We start from the raw sequence: 16263 nt of genomic DNA, 5'->3' as shown, positions 1-16263 counted from the left end.
ATTCTGGAAGTTGCCAACTGTAGCTGAAAGCTTCTGTCAGTGTGACTGTGCTAGCAACCACAAAGTGAAATATAATACCAGCTGGGTTCAAACGCTTTAGAGAATGTTCCAATCTAGCATTTCATTGCTTTGCCCAGACAGGATACCCACAGTATGTCTAACAGCTTGGACTCAATTTTCTTGGCCTGAAATAATTTTGCATCCTGGCAGGATACTTCATTCACTCTGCAAATCTCTGTCTCTGTCTTTCACTTAATGTTTCCAAACCCCCTAATTTTTCACACCACACTTTGCTCATTATTTAGAGGATCCTACATTTCAGCAGGGAGAGCAAAACAATTTGAAGTATTGCATTAAGATGTTCATGTGATTTCAAAAACCCACATAAAATTGCTTTTTAAAGAATTTTAGGCTTCAGCTTCTACTAAGTTTTTTATTCATTGTGAAATCCACTTCCAGCATGAAGCTTGAATGTTGTTTTGGTTTTACAGGTTTTTTTTTTAAGAGAAGAACAAAAGTAACAGATATTGCAGGGTTGGCATCGGGCATAGCTAAGCACTGAAACATTATACCAAATAATAGACCTTTAATTTCGCAAGTTTCATTCCAATCTGGACTGAATCAAAATGCTTTTGGATTGTCTGCTTCCTGAGAAGTTGCGGTGTTCTGCACTAACGTAATCACATAATTTTTGTAACTTCATCCCTGTATAGCATAGTAAACTCAGCACCCAGTACTGAAAGAATGTCCCTATAAAAAAGCAAAAGTTACTTCCTTCATCTTGCATTCAATGGTGAAAATACTCGACTCCCATTAAGGAAAACTTTTGAACTGCACTGCTTCATACTGCGATTTTGAGCAGAGAAAGCATACTGAACAGTACGGGGGAAAAAAGGAATTTATTGCCACAATCTGTAGTTCAAAGGGAGTTAAAAAAGCAAAACTGGGCATCACTTCAGCCCAATAATATAAAAAGCATGAATCAATGCAGTAAAAATACAGCAAGAATATAAATAAATAAATCGTACACACTGTAATGACAGAGTAATTTCAAACCCTAATTTACTTTTCTAACCAAAATGTACAAACATTCCCCAGCTATTTTGGGCCAGATACATTCCATAGGATTGCGCCTACTTCTTGAGTAGCAGAGTTGAGCAATCATTTTCCATTAACGTTTTTACCAGTACAAATTATTCACTTAACTTTGCTGAAGGATAACACAAGCAGCTCAAAATCATGACTGACATAAATGTATTCCAGTCATTTGTGGATTAGAGCTTCATTCTGGTGATTTCAGTGAGATAGAGATTGGTTCCAAAAAGACTTATTACCCACACCATATCCTTATGCATAAAGATACAATAATCACAGAATATGAAAAAATAAGGTGGGAAGGGTGTTAGACCATTTAATCCATCCATTGTAGCTTATGATTCAGAAATACATTTGCATAACCTGCTCTAAAAGACTCTCTATAGTGATGCTTCCTCAGTTTCCCAAAGCAATATTCCAATGCTTCAGCACTCTTAATGTTAGAAAAGGTTTTTAAATGTCTAATCAAACTATCCTTCGATACATTTTTATATGTTCTTTCCTTTTTCCAAATAATGAGAATAGATCATCTTCGTTTCTCTTTGCAGTGGCTGCCCATATATTTGAAGAATTTTCATGAGTCCGCTCAGTTCCCACTATTCTAACCCCAAAAATGCCAGTTCCTCTCCTCATAGAAAATACTGGTGTTGCTATCTCTTAATACTCTTAATTCTCTCCTAGACTTTCTCCACTTGATCACAGTCTTTTTCCAAAAAAACGGAATGAAATGCTCTTTACCAGGTTTATGGTTTATGTTTTAACATTATGCTCCTATTTACAAGTGCTGCTATGACCTTGTTTATATGCTTTTATCTTTTTTGTAAAGCACTACGAGTATTGGATTGTTCTTATGCACTCAGTTTCCAGAGTTGATTTTTCCTCATTAAATGTTCTTATCCTCATGACTAACATGATCAACATCCTCACCACATTGAATCCTCTTTTTCCCCCCCCCAAACAACATAAAACTCTTCGAGTTCATGGAGATGTCCCTGAACTCTAATGTTATCCTTAAAGACAGCGATAATTCCTCCCAGTTTGGTATCGCCTACAAATTTAACATCCACGTTTTCTATTTCATTATGCAGACCATTTATAAAAACACTGAGCAGAAGCATGGTTAAGACATATCCTAGGGAACTCACCCAGAATCTCTCTCCATATGGACTGTGACTCACTAATAATTTCCTTCCATTACAGAAAAAGGGTAGAAAGGTTTAAGCTGATATTTCTTGATTAATTCACATGGCTTATATTCACCCGCTTGTTTCCTCATGTGCTTACACATAACTTCACGTAGCAAGCATTCAGCCAGTCAGAAGATGACCACGAAGTTCACCATTCACACAGTATGATGAATCTTCCTCCCATTTCTCCTGCAGGCTGGCCCTAGAGACCCTAATGCAGGTCTTGCATTGAGACACCAAAATTTAGACTTCACATTTTAAATGTAAGGTTTTAAGTCAGTGCACAGGTTCAGACTCCAGATGTACATGCAGTGTATCTATACCCACTTTAAGTTCAATGCTACTAATAAGTGCAAGTTTACAAACAGCTTTTTACCAGATCATAGCCTTACATACTTAAATTCAGCATGGTAAATCATGAGAGTGCTTCCCACTCAACTATTTTAGAGTTGATCCTTTTGTTTTATTTATGCAAGTAGGCAAGATTTATCAAACGTGTTACATACAATTTTTCCTAGAGATTTTTTTTTTAATATCCCTGTTATATAAACAGGTTAACAAGTTTATTTTCACTCCTCTGAATTTTAAACAGCTGTAGAACAAAACAAACAGGAAATCTAATGACCTTTAAGTGGTCAATTTTTTCCAACCACACACTTAGAAAGGATTGTGCAAACACCTTTTCTTACTTACAACAGCAGGAATGCACTCTGCGCTGCAAAAGTCAGAACAAATTATTATGACTTGTGGACGAAATGGAGGGATATTACAAAACAATCAGCTTCCTTCATTGATTTTAGACTTTGCTTGCACTCACTCACTCTATATATGTAGTTCAGCTAGCACTGGAAAAGGGAACGTACTTTTGTGACATCATTTTTCACTGGCAAATGCTTATTTGCTGAAAGGTCATTTCTAAATTAAAAATTTGAAAGCAAATATTAAAAGATCTTGATGCAGTTTGACACTATCATAAAAATGTGTTTTAATATATATTTGAAATAACGCTTTCTTAGGTTCTTTTTCTATCGCTGTTTCAGTAAAGCAGTAGTTATTAACACTTTCAAGCAAGTAAACATTCATTCAGACTAAGTTACAAGGGAGTTTTTTGACTGTAGGCAACACATTTTTGAAAACTGGAATAATCCAGAATCATTCAAGCTAATTCTCTGAATGCTATGAGTAGCGATAATAATTTATCATGCATTTTAACAGTGGTGTTATACAGCCTTCAGCCAGTTTGTGACTATGGCATGCATGCAACTCAATAGCTTAAGCATTACAAATGCTTAATGAAATCAGTTCTCTAAAAGGTCACATTTATGTTTTATATACAAGCAATATTTTTTTTAATCCTCTGTCTTCTCACGTCTCTCCTGCATACAAAGGAATTGTTTATAACTTCTTAAAAAAATTAAAATAAATCATGCATGTCACACAATTCAGAATAACAGCAGTTTTGCTAGTAAATTGCTGCTTTTTGAGCATGCATGATGTTTGGAAGCTGAGGAAGCCTTAGAATCAACAAAATGACACCAGTTCTACTGGTCCAGCTTCATGGTAGTCAGCTGACTGCCACAACAGAAGATAATTTGGTCCAAATAATTTTAATGCTATAGAGGCACACTCAGTAATGTTATCTTGGGTAGAAAGGGTACCATGAAGTCTGTCTGAAAACATTAAATAGCATTTGCACTTAGTGTGAAAAATCTAAACCTACTCTTTTTTCACATGAAAAGTCCAGCTCCTTAAAGGAAATTTATTTTTAGCCTTATCTCAAAAAAGGGCAACCGAGCAGTTTCCTACTGCAGCATAAACTTTACATAAAAATGATTCTATCTGCGAGTGCTAATCAAATGTCATTTGTATATGATCAGAGAACATTATGAAGGCTTGCCTCTATGGAAACTGAGATCAGTTTTGTTATCTTCAAGCCATGGTTATGAATAATATATTGTCCCGTGTGCCTATAGCAGTGATTGATGCACGGATTACTGTGTTTCTCTTCTTATGCCGTAGAAGTCCAGGAACTAAAAATACACACTGAAGGCCTCTTTCTCCATACAGTTCAGTAAACCTATTTCAACTTTCATTTATAGAGATCTCTACAGTCACTGTACAGATAAACAGCATCCACAGAGTTTTCATACTGAAAAACAAGTGTCTTTTAAGAGTTCCTAAATATCAATCAGAATCCTGCACTTGTCTCACAGATTGTGAGCATCAAGGTACAAATGCACCCTCATGAGAAAGATCTGGATGGAGCATTTACGTTAATTCCCCACCAATGCTCATACTTCAAGCTGTGGCTTGAATAAGGGCACGGAAAGTTTTTCAGAGCAATCCTTCGGTGTATGAATAATATGGAAACAGGAAATTGTAGTAAAGTCAATCCCGATGAGGTTTAGATTTTTGAAAATGCATCAAATTCATGAGTACATTTTGAAAATCCAGTCTTAAGATACCTTTATTTTTTTCTTTCTCTGAATTCTGATTTATCTCAGCAAAGGGATACAAAAACCAAGGAGTTTAAGGTGATACGGAGGCTGGAAATGCTGTAATGGGAACAGAGCTTTTAGGCAACAGACAATACTTACACCTTGGACAGTGATTAAGTGGGCAAGTACCAAGGATATATCATTATGCAATTGCTCCTTGTTGGATCTCACTGTCCAGCCGTCCCTTTTTCTAAACTCTATAGCATGAGCTCTCTGTGAAGTATCTTTCTGCTGGTTGTTTATGATGTCTTGTATGTATTTACACGCTACTGCCTCTGTTATCGATTTTCCATATCTACTACAAAATGCCAGTTGACATTAACAAGCTGTAGAGTCAGATACTACATATTTCAGGTCTACCATAATAAAAGGAATAGTACTTCAGGTCTCTCTTGCCCCCCACCCCCACATTTCACATCCAGAGAACTACAGTTCAACATATTAACCTTGAGCTTAATGTCTGTAATACCATAAATACTAAAAAAATAAAATAGTCTGCTCCAATTACCTTCTGCTTTTATTATTAATTGGGACCTATAACTCTCATTTCAAGTAAGAATGTTAAAAAATTTGACCTTAAAGAGCTGCTAAATAAATCGGTTAATATATTTTAATCTTAAAACTGCCACAAGATATGGCTTTCCCCTTACAAAATTAGTACTTTGAGGAATAGATTCTGATCACATTTATATTGGGTTTATACTGATATTAGTGCATTATGCTCAGAAGAGCTATCCCAGGTTTACAATACCATGAGATCAGAATGTGCTCCTATGCAGTCTTCTGCAGATGCGAAGAAAAGCTAAAAGACAACCTGCCTTGACTAAGTCGGGGGTTAATTCTTCGTATGTGCGAAGGAATATCAACCTGTATCCAAAGCGCCTCAATTGTCTGGACTACAACAGCGTCTTCCTTAGCAAAGGTTTCCATAAACAGCAAAGTCTTGTACAGAAAAATCATAATCATAATCCCAGAAGGGGAGGGTTGACTTCTCTTCCTAGCATTTGATGTTTGACAAATTAAGAAGGGTTAACTGAGGTCAACTGGAGGAGGCATGCAGTGGACCTGAGGGTTGAACAGATAACTGTTTGGGATAGACTTCGTGCAGACTCTATCAGATAAGCATCAGTAGCGATCAATACAGCAAAAGCAAAACCGCAAGAGTTAAGAAATCATACAGCAGCAGCTTAAAAAAAAAAATCAATCTTTTTTTCCTATCCAGCAAACTACTAGCAAGATTATGTTTGGGTCAATGTCACTCAGACTTTTCAAATCACTATGCTTTCTTGGACCTTATATCATACCTATTGCTCCTACAGTCTCACCTCCTCCCCTTTTCTCTCTAAAAATGAGGAAAGCTAACAAACCAGAATCAAGTGTAACTCAGTTTTCTTTTGTACTGCAGGTTTCCACTAACCTTCATACAGGACTCTGACCATGACAGTTAGCGTTTTTATGTGTAGGTCTGTTTTCATACAGCCAGGACTGCAGGGCAAACATACTTTACATTATTATTTGGTTTTCCTTTGACTCTGTCATTGTGGTCGTTATCAGAGTAGATTAGCCATTTTCATACTATCAAATTAGGTAGCTATAATACAAACTGAAGATGTTTGCGGTGTGTCCTAGGAAGAGAAGGTGGTTAGGCGAAATCATTGTTCTGTTTTCAGAACTATTACAAATAGAATGTGGAACCTACTAAAAAAATCATCTTATGCTCTATAGTTTCCCTATTGGTGCCTCTTTCACATGATTTAGTGAAGCCAAACAAAATAATTTACAGTGGTTATTGGAATAACTAGTTAAAGACGACTGCAGAAAAGTATAAGTCAAAGAAGTTGAAGAAACTTCATTGCTGTAGTATTCTCTATGCTCACTACCTCTACAGCTCTAGAAAAAGAAGGAGCAAACAGATGGTGTCTGGAAAACACTCCCCCCCATCCCCACCCCATAATAAAAACCCCAGCATTCATCTAACACTGAGAGCCAAAGTTCAGACTGGAATTTCCTCCCTATATATGCTGGTATTTGCATTAGTGTAAAAGGAATGGCAAGGAATTTACCCATACTATGCTTGAAGAACATACAGATTGCTGAAAAGGCCCTTACTGCCCTGTGCAACACCCACAATCACCAGTGAGAGACATTGCAGTTTTAAATCTTGTAAAGCTAGAGGCATTGCGACTCACGCCACAACCCTACTGAGATTTCAGCTGTGACAGAGCCATTTTACTACAGTTCTTACTCAATATTATGGGTGTTATATAGTTTATAATGGACTGTGTAGTAATATAGCTCTCTCAAGCAATACCTAAATGAGAGAAAGGTGTTTTTTCAGCTTACCATAGCTTTAGTTTGCTAAGTGGTTATATAAACCAAGACAGTTACCTTCCCGAACCAACTAAACAAAGACAACATAAAACAAAGCACCCATTACCTTATCATTAACTTAAAGCTTGCAGATATCATCTGTTCAAGCATCATGAAAATTTAAGACATCGGGGAAAAAAACATTTCTTCCCAGTGTTCTGACTTTTAGCCAGATTAAACAAGAAGCATTTTTAACTCCCCTCAACTACAGTTTCTCCTATAAAGAAGAGTTTTTCTCCTAAAGAAAAAGCTTAAAAGAAAGTTTGCAGACATCAATTTTTAGTGAAAAATACAGTCAAAATTGTTTCATATGCTGCTTATAAATAAAAATTCTCTCTTTACCAGACTATTCATCTATCGTCTCTTTTCTTCCTAGCTGCCATCCAGGGCTCCTGACACATGATTTGTGGAATCCCAATTATTCATCTGATAGCACACAACTGCATGCTCTCAGCTATTACATTATATAAATTGTGCCTTTCTGTAAATTACACATCACAAAAATTCCTGTGTCATGCATTCAGACATCAGATACACATCTCTCAATTCACTGTTTCTTTGATTTGAGTGCTTGTATGAGACCCTGTTCTCTCTTCCCTAACTGGAATTTTCTTTTTTTTTCCTTCAACCTTGTCCTGATTATGGTTTTATTTCTCTTTTCATCTTACTTGAAATTTCCAGAGCAAGAAAGAGTACGGGTTGGATGATTGAGCAGTATAATGAAGAAAAAGGGAAGAGAAAAGACCAGACAAGGTTTGAATTAGTTGAATTTTAAAAGCTTAAAGCGATAAGCATTCAGCTGTTGTGGCGGTGGAATGTAAGCAGAAACTTGCAACATTTCCTGAAGACATTTATTTTATCTTCACTGGTTTTTATGATCCAAGGTTGTAGTCTCCCAAATCTCAAACACCTTTAAATATATTAGCATAGAAGCCATGCTAATGTCCTTTCCTCCACTGGTCTGATGGTGTTAGGGCAAAGTGCAGCACGCAAAGGGCCCTGAAACGGATGTCAGTTGTACATTACTGCATCTGCAGAAGCGCTGTGGACTGAAACGTGGTAAACAGTGCAGTGCTGGTGATCACGGCCGTACCCAGGACAGACTCCTGGTACCAGCACCCAGCAGCGATGGTAGTACTGGAATCACCGTTAGATCCCAGGCCCTCCTCGCACAACCTTCACTGCCAGTTCCCGGGGTTAGTGCACAAGAGGATTCCTACATTTTCTTTCCTCTCATTACTCTAACTGGATTTTATACTGCTTTGAAAAGGTTGCTTCTGGAAAGAAGTCCCAAGCACGTAATGACACGACAATAACACATCCCTGTATGTTTTTATTTCTCTGTATGTCATCTGCATAGATCTCCATTTCCAGAGATTTCTCAAGGCGTATTGCCAGTCTGTCATAGTATCCCTGAAAGAGCAGCTCTGCTAGAAAGGTGTTCAATGGCAGAAAGGGCTAAATCAGCTTCATTGGCATAGCTTGTTCTTCAGTACATGCAGCGAGTTAGGTGGTTACAGCTAGTAATAAATGTAAAACAAGTTCAAGGATTTTTTTTTTTTGCCTTAAGAACAGGAGTTTACTCCAATATTCTCATCTACAATATAATCTCCTCCCGTTCAGTGTAACAAGGTGCTATCCAGTGGGGGCATACACTTAAAATATGGCACTTGTATGGATTGCTAAGCACTGTAGGATGACAGGTAAGACAATGTTATGTCATTAGCTCCTCTATTTCTTCACTCCAACAAGAGCTTCTTATAACACTAAAACATGATATAATTATTTCCATAAAGGGTGTATAATGAAATTCAACTTGTAAAGGAATTGTCTATTTACTTAGCAAAAGTACTAATTGTGCCAATTATTTTCCCCTAAATAACAAGTGTTGATAAAAATATAATGTAAAAGATTGGGTTTTTTACATTGCTTATTTCCCCCCAAAAAGCAAATGGTAGCTCTATTTCAGTTGTATGTTGCTACTACAGGTTTTCTTTCCCCCCACCATTTTGTTATCAGACCTTCTGTAATTATGAATGGTCAAATGTCTCTTAGCTACATCTCTGACAAATGATTTATGGTACCTGGAGAGCTACTGCAGGTAACTCCTCCTCTGTATGATACTTAGTTATTAAAACATGGTTTTGTTTTTCTCAACAAGTGCAGAGGAAGTGAACAAGAGTGATTTCTCATTTACTTGTTCACTTTGTGGGGAATATTTCTTTCCCAGGAAGGGCCATTATTTATAGCTATCTGAAGCATCCGTATTTCCACCAGTAAAGGACAGATTTTAGAGTCATTGCTTAGCTGATAATATTAATAGCATTTGAGATTGAAGCTGAGAAAGCTGAAAATAGCTTACCCCTCTGATGAAACAGTGGTTTAAAGGAGTAAATACTGTAGGAATTTGTGCTGAAAAGGAACAAAGAAAGCTTTACACAGTAGTGCAGAACAGGTATTAAAAGGAGACTATTTTCAGCGATATTTTCCTATTTGTTTTTTTCAAACAGTTGGCACTGAATTTGGTAGAGGGGAAATACTGAGATTAACATCAATTACTTTAAGGGTTACTTTCTTTTCCTGGTACTCAGAATTCTTTCTTAGTATCATTTTCATTACAAAGACAGCTCACTCAAACACAGTCTGTGATGAACCACCATAGGCTGCATATTGTCATTCAGAACATGAGCTGGTGTAAATCAGCACCATCCTTGTCAAGTTGTTTAATAATGTCAGTTTTAAGAGACAAAATCCCTTTCATTAGATGTGTAAACCCACTTTATCCTTTTGGCGTTGTGTCATTAGAAATAATAATGTATAGGGTTAGCCAGCTAATGAAACACTTTGCCTACTTTTAATATAGACAATATATTCCAGCAAGAAAAAAACATTAAAAAACTTTATAACAGAGTTTGCTGCATTAAAAACATGTGGAATACAAATAGCCAGTCCCTAAGAAAAAAATTTCATTCCATGGAACAGAACAGGCCTACATCTCTGTTCTCAAGTATTGACTTTCCTTTTCCACTTGGAGTGGAATGACAGCACTTGGAGTGCTCAGTACCGTTCCCAGGGGATGGGGGAGAGGACACGGTGACACAAACAGAAGTACTGTGCTTCTCTGCACGTGAATGGGTTTGCAGTCATTGGACTAAGTGGAGATTTCAGACCAGCAATGGCTACCTGTGAAGTCTTTAGCTCAAAAAATTAAACTACACCAAATTTACTTTGGGTCATATTTTGACAGCAGACTCAAACGTAGGTTAAATCCTTCCAAAAATATTATTAAGGTAGCATACTGATAGCCAGTTTGGGTAGGTTCTCAGATCGTAAGAGATCTTTCATCACTGTAAAAGTGTCACAGACGTACAAACACAGAAATTGATGCAGGACAAATCATCCTGTTTTCACAATAAAATAAAATTCCTTCTCAGAGCTGACTTTTCATGAAATTGAAGTAATATTTTTAAATTTTTTTCAAGAAAAATATGCATAAGCAATTTTTGCAATAATAAACTTATCTCTGAAAATAGAGTATTGAGAAATGCATTTGATTTTCTGCACTAGCTGACTCAACGAAAAGTTATGGTTATTTATCAAGTAATTTTGTAATGTTCAAATGAACAAAAGCTTAGAAGATACGCTGCTAGTGAAAGAGAAATAATTCTCTCCCTGAAACAATTTTATTTTAAATATATAAAACACACAAAAGAGGGAATGGGTACACTTTTGTACCTGAATATATTTTGACCAGCTATTATTCACTACTCCCTTGAAAAATACAAGCTTAGACCCCAAACTCAGCTCTGCTTTTCCTGAAATTGTTTTATTTTAATCATGAGATCTGGGTTATTCTAGTAAGTAGCATGGCTTGGAAAAATGTCACCAGTATCTGACCCACCTATCCCACTAAAAAAACCCAGTATAATATTTATGCAAATATTGTTCTATGAGCCAACATATATCAAGCACACAAGCTATTTATTTCTATAGGCTGCCAACAGTCACTGTCAAAATACGGTAAGAAGACACTCCCCAGGGTTGCTTACTGCAAGATAAACACTACCCCTTTGAGACTCGGGAGGTTGTCTGATATTCTCTGCCAACAGCAGCAGTGAATGGACTTTGGAGGGTATGAGCTAAGAACATGATTAAGGTTTAAGCAAGCAGATACAAGATGCCAATTAAAGAGCACGTCAAGGGAGATGAGCAAAACACTTTTACCCTCCTTTGGGGTCAGGAATCCCTTGCGGAGCTGCTCCATTAACCAGACTGTTGCTGATGACACCTCTTTTCCTCTGTGACTATGAGTGACAGCCTCTACTTCCACCACACCCCCCCAAGTGACAAAACGAGCACCGTTCAATCGGGTAGCACCACTGCGTATACAGCTGTAAGGGTAAGGCTTCTCCTATGGTACCAGTTATCAGCAGGAAAAGCCCACCTACACTCCTGACTGCCAGGCTGGGAGAAAATGGCCTTGTCATGAGACAGGCTTCCCCCCCGCCCCCGCCCCGCTTCTCTAACAGGGACATTAATTATATTGTCTCCTGCAGCTATACAATTGAGATAGGCACAGACAATCTGATCATCCGATTTAAACTTGTCAGCTGAGAAGTAGAGAGTTTAACATTAGTAGGGGGGGAAATAAATATTGAAAATGTCCTTTTACACATGCAGACAGAGGCAACAGTTACACACCTCTTTAAGTGAAGTGCTTAGTCTCAATACCAGCGGAACTCAATGAGCTATGTAGCCATCCCCTGACCTCACAAGCCAAAGAAAAACTTCTGACTTTGAGACTACTTCTTCCAAGCTATATTATGCCATCATGGAAACTGAAATAAAAAGAACTCAAGACAAAGCTTGATTCAGAAAAATCAAGATTTCAGATTTTAAGACCTGATCAGAAGATGTTATCATTTGCAGAAACTGCAAACGTTTAAGAACTTAATCTACATTCCAAATTGGATTAAATCCTTGACTATCCCATTACAACGACCTTGTAGACAAATGCATAGATAGAATATGATAATGACAACAAGGCCAGGATATGTTATCTTTTGCAGCATATTCTCCAGTCCCAGACTGAAAAGAATAGTTTGTTGGTTTATGGATTTTTTTTTTTTTAAACAAGAAGTAAAATCTTATTTTCACTGAAGATACCTACAGACCAAGGCTTTTTGGAAAAAATCCACATTACAAGGAAAGGTTTCTCTGAGCATTTCAAATTTATCATCTAAGCTGCCACAGGCTACCAACTCTCAAGACTGCAAGTCTTATTTTTTTTATAATAGAATTCTGGAAGCATTTGCTATAGGAGTCCTTAGAACAAATAAGCATGCAAGATTTCTGTTTATTTCTGGGATTCTATCCTTTGTAGTTGTAGCAAAAGCCATGAAAAATTGTCCATAATTCATCCTGTAATCTCAAGGAACAAAGGGAAGAAAAAGAGGATGCCATAGACAAGAGGTGCACACAACATCAGAATGCCTGAGGTTAACAATATTATAAAACAAGCATTCGTATAAAGAAGTCAAGGGAAATGCTTCACACTTTTGAGATTCCTTGAAGCATGTGGCTTTTTTCCTTGGATGTGTGCACATAAAGTCAGAGTTAGGTTTCCAAGGATTGATGCTTCAAGAAAACAAACATTTTGGTTCTAGAAACTTTTGGTCTTAGCCTACCTTCTTCTGAATCTGTGGCTAGATAAAGTACATTAAACCAACTATGAAAAAAATTGTCAGTCTATTTTCCAAAGCGTTTCATATCTTTACTGAAGCTAAATTAATAATGGGAAAAGACAATTAACTCTTACGGACAGTTGTACTTTGAGACAAAACTTACCTCCAAGCTAGGTATGAGATGTGTTCAGACACAGAGGAAAGATTTAAAGAGATAGGCAGGCAAGATTGCATTATCCATTTCCTCAGCATTCCTTTCTTACATGTTTGTTATTTTGTCTGTATCAACACATCTAATGAAGCTGGAGAATTTAAGTTTCACAGGAACATAAATTTACAGTCAGAGAAAACTACCACACCTAAATAGAACATCACAAAAAAAAAGGGGTATTAGCTTTCAGAGGCATGGTCAGTGGAGATATTGTCGATCTAATGATGCAATTAGAATTAGAAAAAAAATCTTAATATGAAACTAAGAAATAGAAAAGTGTTCAAATAAAATTTGGTAGCACTACTGACCTTGAATTTGGCAGAAATATTACAGAATCATCCTCCTAAGTCCAGATAGAGAGCACAAAGAAAGCCAAAAATTTCTTCATTATCTTTTCTACACTTGCACCTCAAATAGGAAGTTAATAGTAGCAGCAGCCCCAGAGCATCCCCACCACAAATCAAAACCCTAAACTCCTTGTGCCCCTTTCTTCACCCAGTCTGGTTCTGGTAAGTCACAAAAGCCACCATGAGAATAGTGAGTACATGAGAGAGAGAGTACATTTACGAATTTCTCTAATCTCTTTAAAGTTTTACAATAGTCCTAAATTAAAACCCTTTCACCCTTATCATTTTCTCCATCAAAAAATCCAGAGGATATTTGGATTCAGACATCCATTGCACCAAAGATCTTTCATTACAACACACAAACAAGCACTTTTATTGAACAAGAACCCAATTACTTAACCCAGCTTCAGGCTTCATTCTACCCTGCTGCTTCCACCTCGACATGGACCTACTAATCTCTTCTGACGGGCATTGCTACATATCAGTTCTGATACAGAGATGATTCCTAGCCTCCCTTGCAGAGAGTTACTGATTAAATAAACTGAGATGCCCATCTCAGTTTCTTTGGACCAATGAATAACAATGAGGAAATAAAGTTGGGAGATAGAGACCTTTTTCCCTTTAATATGAACAGCATTCAGAAATAGATGGAAAATGAGGGAAGATAATTCATAAAAGGAACAGGAGTGGAAACAGCTAAGTGTTTACACTGCCTTGTATAAATGATTCATTTATTATATCAGCTAGAGGTTATGCTTCCTCCTTTTGTTTCTCTGCTGCAAATTAGCAAACAGCTTCCTTGCTACTGTAATGGATAAATAATGGTATAACTTCAAAATGCTTACCAAGCAGAGCATTATGAATATTAGAACACAAAGATTTCAAACTGCTCTGCAGAAGAACTCCACAGGTTGGTTAGCTGCAGTGATACATTAACTCTTTGTTTTATCTCTTTCCCCAAACGGTGACAGAATCATCACAGGCTCCAAGCATATACTACCCAAATATCAAGCATATGGGTGAAAGTTTTTTCCTGATGAAGCTGGGAAACTAGACTAAGTATGTGTAGAAAAAAGAGGGAGATCAATTATATGAACAAATGACCTCTCTCTCTAAATCAAATCAATTACTAGAAAAACAAGTTGTTAGATCCAGACTTCCATTAGCTTCAACAGACCCTGGTCTCAAACAGAATGCGTTAGATACAGCACTCTCGATAAAAAAAATGTGCAGTTCACCCATTTATATAAGCAGTATGTTATCTAAATTAAACAACAGTGGTAAGTACACAAAAATACAAGAATCTGAGCAATGACCAGTCATTGCAAAATATTACAATTAAGGACACTGATAAAAACATGGAAAGTAAACAAAAAGAGCTGGGTAAGAGAAAGCATGAGAAAGGGGAGATCAAAGCGAAGCACGCCAGAGAGTAAGTATGATCAGTGATAAAGTAATTATACTGAAGTGGGAAAGATCTGATATCACCCTGACTTCTCAATCCATGGGGGGTTATGAAATACGTACTAGTGACAGCAGGATCAGAGAGCCACTGTGATCAATCTCCTTCAATTACTTTAAGATTCATATTACTATACTGTTTCTTTCTAGACAAAAAAGATTCTAGACAATATATTTCTAAAAGAAATTTTAAAAGGAGGTTTAGCACCAGACAAAACATGAATAACTGAATCTAAACTGTTTTACCTATGAAAGCCTTTTTTTTGCTCCTATCAAAATGTGTGCTCATTATCTGTGTTACTGAGGTGGTTTTCTTCCATACAACTGTGTATTTCTAATACAAGTATCATAAAGGAAACATAAAAGTTTGTGTTGTTTCTGTGTTTGTTGACAAAGAACTGGTGTTCTGGCTTCTCCTGCCTCTGTTTGGTTGTTATTTTGTGCTGACTTGCTTTGTCTCATTTATACCTCTGAACTATGGAGAATTAACGACTTTCTGTATTTACTTGCAGTTATAGCCAAGTATTTTTCATGGGGAAAAAACCTTACTTTGACCATAAAATGCATGGAGTAGTTTTTAAGGAAATACTTCTTAATCTCAATAGTATTTATCATTTCTCTACAGAAGATACCCAGTCTTTTCAAGAACTTCATCCTCTGCCTTGAGTTGTCTACTTGTTTCAAGGTCTTTTCAGACAAAAAGCCTACACAGAAAAAGCAGTTTTTGAACAACCCTTTAACGTGATACTCCCTATCAAAAGACCTTTTTGAAAATATACCTGTTGTCTTTCATCGCTACGTAAGACATTCAGACAGTTATAGGTGCATTTCACAGTACCTTCTATCTACAGTATTTTGACCCTTTAAGGAGCAACTAACACAACTACTGCAACAACATAAAGATTCATGTTACCACTGCAGACTTGACTGACTCCCACTCCTGACCCTATACAAGAAAAGGTTACTCTCAAGCAGAGCTGTTAGCTTCTTGTATGTTCATCACAAGGTTAATGCAGATCTCTACTTAGCCTGCATTGTTTAAATTTTGTATTGCTTGTAGTCACATTTGTTTACCCTCCTCCTGCTCCCTGGATCTTTTTATCCACTAAAGTGGAATTGGTGGCACAACTATTCTTTTTATTTGCCGAGCAGTTACGTATTGCATGTTGGCCACATAGTAACAGTGAAGAATTTATAGTAGCAGACAGAATGGATATATCATGAGAATAGCATTTTTGAATAATGAAATTGCTAGAATACACCTTCCCCTTCCCTGCCATCTCCAAAAGAGCTCGTTTCAAATTAGGCTAGTTTCAGCACTTGCCACCCCCACTTGCCAATGAAAATCTCTGATCTCCCACAATTCTTCACGAGCACCCCACACAAACATGGAAGCAGATTGCTGGTTTT

This window comes from Gavia stellata, chromosome 16 (assembly GCF_030936135.1).
Source record: "Gavia stellata isolate bGavSte3 chromosome 16, bGavSte3.hap2, whole genome shotgun sequence".
NCBI lineage: Eukaryota > Metazoa > Chordata > Aves > Gaviiformes > Gaviidae > Gavia > Gavia stellata.
Note: the sequence above shows the minus strand (reverse complement) of the source record.